Here is a 6,006-nt window from a genome sequence, read left to right as displayed (position 1 = left end):
AAACTGTGTATAGATGTATGTACTGTGTATAGATGTATGTACTGTGTATATATGTATATATTGTATATATACTGTGTATATGTGTGTATATATGTATATACTGTGTATATGTGTGTATATATGCATATACTGTGTATATATGTATATACTGTGTATATATGTATATACTGTGTATATGTGTGTATATACTGTGTTTATGTGTATATATACTGTGTATATGTGCATATACTGTGTATATATGTATATACTTTGTATAGATGTATGTACTGTGTATATATGTATATATTGTGTATATACTGTGTATATATGTATATACTGTGTATATGTGTATATATACTGTGTATATGTGTGTATATATACATATACTGTGTATATATGTATATACTGTGTATATGTGCATATACTGTGTATATATGTATATACTGTGTATACATGTATATACGGTGTATATGTGTGTATATATACTGTGTATGTGTGTATATATACTGTGTATATGTGTATATATACTGTGTATAGATGTATGTACTGTGTATATATGTATATATACTGTGTATATGTGTGTATATATGTATATACTGTGTATATGTGTATATATTGTATATATACTGTGTATATGTGTATATATGTATATACTGTATATATGTGAATATATTGTATATATACTGTGTATATGTGTGTATATATGCATATACTGTGTATATATGTATATATAGTGTATATGTGCATATACTGTGTATATGTGTATATATGTATATACTGTGTATAGATGTGTACTGTGTATATATGTATATACTGTGTATATGTGTGAATATACTGTGTTTATGTGTATATATACTGTGTATATGTGCATATACTGTGTATATGTGCATATATGTATATACTTTGTATAGATGTATGTACTGTGTATATATGTATATATTGTGTATATACTGTGTATATGTGTGTATATATGTATATACTGTGTATATGTGTATATATTGTATATATACTGTGTATATGTGTATATATGTATATACTGTATATATGTGAATATATTGTATATATACTGTGTATATGTGTGTATATATGCATATACTGTGTATATATGTATATATAGTGTATATGTGCATATACTGTGTATATGTGTATATATGTATATACTGTGTATAGATGTGTACTGTGTATATATGTATATACTGTGTATATGTGTGAATATACTGTGTTTATGTGTATATATACTGTGTATATGTGCATATACTGTGTATATGTGTATATATGTATATACTTTGTATAGATGTATGTACTGTGTATATATGTATATATTGTGTATATACTGTGTATATGTGTGTATATATGCATATACTGTGTATATATGTGTATACAGTGTATATGTGCATATACTGTGTATAGATGTATATACTGTGTATAGATGTGTACTGTGTAAATATGTATATACTGTGTATATGTGTATATACTGTGTATATGTGCATATACTGTGTATATGTGTATATATGTATATACTGTGTATAGATGTATGTACTGTGTATATATGTATATATTGTATATATACTGTGTATATGTGTGTATATATGTATATACTGTGTATATATTGTGTATATACTGTGTATATGTGTGTATATATGTATATACTGTGTATATACATATACATGTATGTGTATATATGGTTAAGCTGGGATAGTTTGCTCAGCTTTGGGGAAGGGATTCCTGCGGGCAAGGCCCCCAGGGGGAATTGGGAATCTCCAGGGCGGTGCCAACAGGCCTGGTGTCAGACGGCTGTTGGCAAGTGGAGATTGCGTGGAGTTAAAATGCCTTCCAGGACCCCTTTAATGTGTTATATTGTTTTATTAAGTTAATAAACATAGGCCGCTGTGGCCTTTTTTCCACATTTCTTGTAATGTGCTTCTTGGGGAGAAACTATGGGGGAGGTGGTATTGTATATTTGGTGGTCACAGCAAGAAATAGAAGTCCCCTGGTCAGTGGCGTAACTACCGCCGTAGCGGTTGCTACGGGGCCCGTGAGGTTCAGGGGCCTGGGGATGCACGCTCCCTGCAGTGCTTTGCCACGGCCTGGGGTAAGTGGTCCGGGGCTGCAGTGCCGGGTGCCTACCGGATCGTGCCTCCGGGCCCCTCCCTCTCTGTGCATCTACACATCTCTCTTGAGCCCACCCACCCATCCACCTCTTTCTGGGATCGCCTGCCTGCTCATCACCTTGACCCGCCCCCCCAGCCACCTCTCTAACCCACCCCCCCAGCCACCTCTCTGACCCGCCCCCCCAGCCACCTCTCTGACCCGCCCCCCCAGTCACCTCTCTGACCCGGCCGCTCATCTCCCTGACAGTTGACACTCTGCCCCCCCCTTCCGCCGCTCGCCCCCCCTCCCCCGCTCGCGCCCCCGCCGTCTGAATGCATCTGGACACCCACCTGAACACCTGCCTGAACACCCATACAGCCCCCAAACTTCCTAAAAGGTAAGTATATACAGATGTATTTATCTGTATGTATATATATATTTATCTGTATGTATATATGTATTTATATGCATATACTGTGTATATATGCATATACAGTGTATATGTGCATATACTGTGTATAGATGTGTACTGTGTATATATGTATATACGGTATATATACTGTGTATATGTGCATATACTGTGTATATGTGTATATACTGTGTATAGATGTATGTACTGTGTATATATGTATATATTGTATATATACTGTGTATATGTGCATATGCTGTGTATATATGTATATACAGTGTATATGTGCATATACTGTGTATATATGTATATACTGTGTATAGATGTGTACTGTGTATATATGTATATACTATGTATATGTGTGTGTATATGTGTATATATACTGTGTATGTGTATATATGTATATACTGTGTATATGTGTGTGTATATGTGTATATATGTATATACTGTGTATATATGTGTATACATACTGTGTATATATGTATATACTGTGTATATGTGTGTGTATATGTGTATATACTGTGTATATGTGTGTGTATATGTGTATATATACTGTGTATATGTGTATATATGTATATACTGTGTATATGTGTATATATGTATAAACTGTGTATAGATGTATGTACTGTGTATAGATGTATGTACTGTGTATATATGTATATATTGTATATATACTGTGTATATGTGTGTATATATATTTATATACTGTGTATATGTGTGTATATATGCATATACTGTGTATATATGTATATACTGTGTATATATGTACATACTGTGTATATGTGTGTATATACTGTGTTTATGTGTATATATACTGTGTATATGTGCATATACTGTGTATATATGTATATACTTTGTATAGATGTATGTACTGTGTATATATGTATATATTGTGTATATACTGTGTATATATGTATATACTGTGTATATGTGTATATATACTGTGTATATGTGTGTATATATACATATACTGTGTATATATGTATATACTGTGTATATGTGCATATACTGTGTATATATGTATATACTGTGTATACATGTATATACGGTGTATATGTGTGTATATATACTGTGTATGTGTGTATATATACTGTGTATATGTGTATATATACTGTGTATAGATGTATGTACTGTGTATATATGTATATATACTGTGTATATGTGTGTATATATGTATATACTGTGTATATGTGTATATATTGTATATATACTGTGTATATGTGTATATATGTATATACTGTATATATGTGAATATATTGTATATATACTGTGTTTATGTGTGTATATATGCATATACTGTGTATATATGTATATATAGTGTATATGTGCATATACTGTGTATATGTGTATATATGTATATACTGTGTATAGATGTGTACTGTGTATATATGTATATACTGTGTATATGTGTGTATATACTGTGTTTATGTGTATATATACTGTGTATATGTGCATATACTGTGTATTTGTGTATATATGTATATACTTTGTATAGATGTATGTACTGTGTATATATGTATATATTGTGTATATACTGTGTATATGTGTGTATATATGTATATACTGTGTATATGTGAATATATTGTATGTATACTGTGTATATGTGTATATATACTGTGTATATGTGTGTATATATGCATATACTGTGTATATATGTATATACAGTGTATATGTGCATATACTGTGTATAGATGTATATACTGTGTATAGATGTGTACTGTGTATATATGTATATACTGTGTATATGTGTATATACTGTGTATATGTGCATATACTGTGTATATGTGTATATATGTATATACTGTGTATAGATGTATGTACTGTGTATATATGTATATATTGTATATATACTGTGTATATGTGTGTATATATGTATATACTGTGTATATATTGTGTATATACTGTGTATATGTGTGTATATATGTATATACTGTGTATATGTGTATATATTGTATATATACTGTGTATACATATATATATATACTGTTTATATATGCATATTCTGTATATATATATATGTATATATACATATATATATATATGTGTGTGTGTGTAAATCCTATGTATATGTGTATATATGCATCTACTATGTATATATGTATATACTGTGTATAAATGCATTGAAGCAAATACTGTATTTTTACATGCATTTATTTATATTAGCATATATATGTGCACATTTAAATATATGTGCATATATATATATATAGATGTGTGTTTTTGTATGTGGTATGTATGCTGTATATACTGAATGTGTGTGTATTTGCTGTATGTGTGTATATTCTGTATGTATATGCAGCATGTGTGTATATGGTGTTTTTATCCTGCATGTATGTGTATATATGGTCAGTGTATACTGTATGTGTGTATGTATGTGTATATATATATATATATATATATATATATATATATATATATATATGTGTGTGTGTGTATTGTAAATGTATTATATGTATATAATGTGTATACTGTATGAGTTTGTATATACTCTGTGTATTAGTGTATAAATGTATATGAGTGCATAAATGTGTGTGTATAAGTGTATGCTTGTATGTATATGGGTGCGAGTATACGAGTGTAGAACTTTATGTGTGTATATATAAAGGTGTGTATATATCAGTGTATAAATGTGTGTAATTGTATAAACATGTCTGTATAGGGGTACCTTCCCAAGAACATATGGGGGACGTATATCTGGCCGCAAATTTGCTGCCGGATATACTTCCCCCATAAGCTTCTATACGCATGGGCTCGGTATGGTGAGCACAACGAGTACTCACTGTTTTGAGGAAAAGAGATAGAGCGTGCTCTATCTATGGCCGTAAGAACGGCCATGCGGATCTATTCTCTATGGAGAGGGGAGGGGTGAGCTGCGCTCACCTCTCCTCCTCTCCAGCGCGCCCGACGTGTGCCTGCCATATATATATATTTTAAGGGGAAGGGGGGCCCCATAGCAGATTTCTCTGCCTCACGTAGTTACGCCCCTGGCCCTGGTCATGGCAAAAATCTGGTCCAGGTTCGAGCAACCTCAATTCCGGCTCCCACACCTGCCCTCCCAGTCTCCGGCCTTCCCAGAGGCCGCTCCAGAGTCTCCTCCGAAGTGTCGTGGAACCCCTTCATAGCCGAGGAGAGTCGACATGGCTTTCTCCAGCTCCCTCTTGAGACTCCATATCTGATCCTCCGAGTAAGGTGTTACATTGGGCTGGGCAAAGATAGACATAGCCTCGCTTAGACGCTGTGGATCGTTCATGAAATCCATTGTAACATCAGAAACACTAGTTTCCTGCTGTGTCATACCGGTGAACTTCCTTGAGTTCCAATATGTTAGGAAATAGTAATAATGAAAAAAGAAATAATCCAAAATGCTTTCCTGCGTATGGGGAAAATTCCTACCGTGTTTCCCCGATAGTAAGACATAGTGGGTGTTTTAGTGGGGTAGGCTAATGTAAGACGTACCCCGAAAGTAAGACATAGTTAGAGCTGAGGGGAGCCGGGGTGCTGCAGCCTCTTTATGTCACTGCTGTAGC

This window comes from Engystomops pustulosus, chromosome 7 (genome assembly GCF_040894005.1).
Source record: "Engystomops pustulosus chromosome 7, aEngPut4.maternal, whole genome shotgun sequence".
Classification (NCBI taxonomy): Eukaryota; Metazoa; Chordata; class Amphibia; order Anura; family Leptodactylidae; genus Engystomops; species Engystomops pustulosus.
This window is presented reverse-complemented; position numbering follows the sequence as displayed.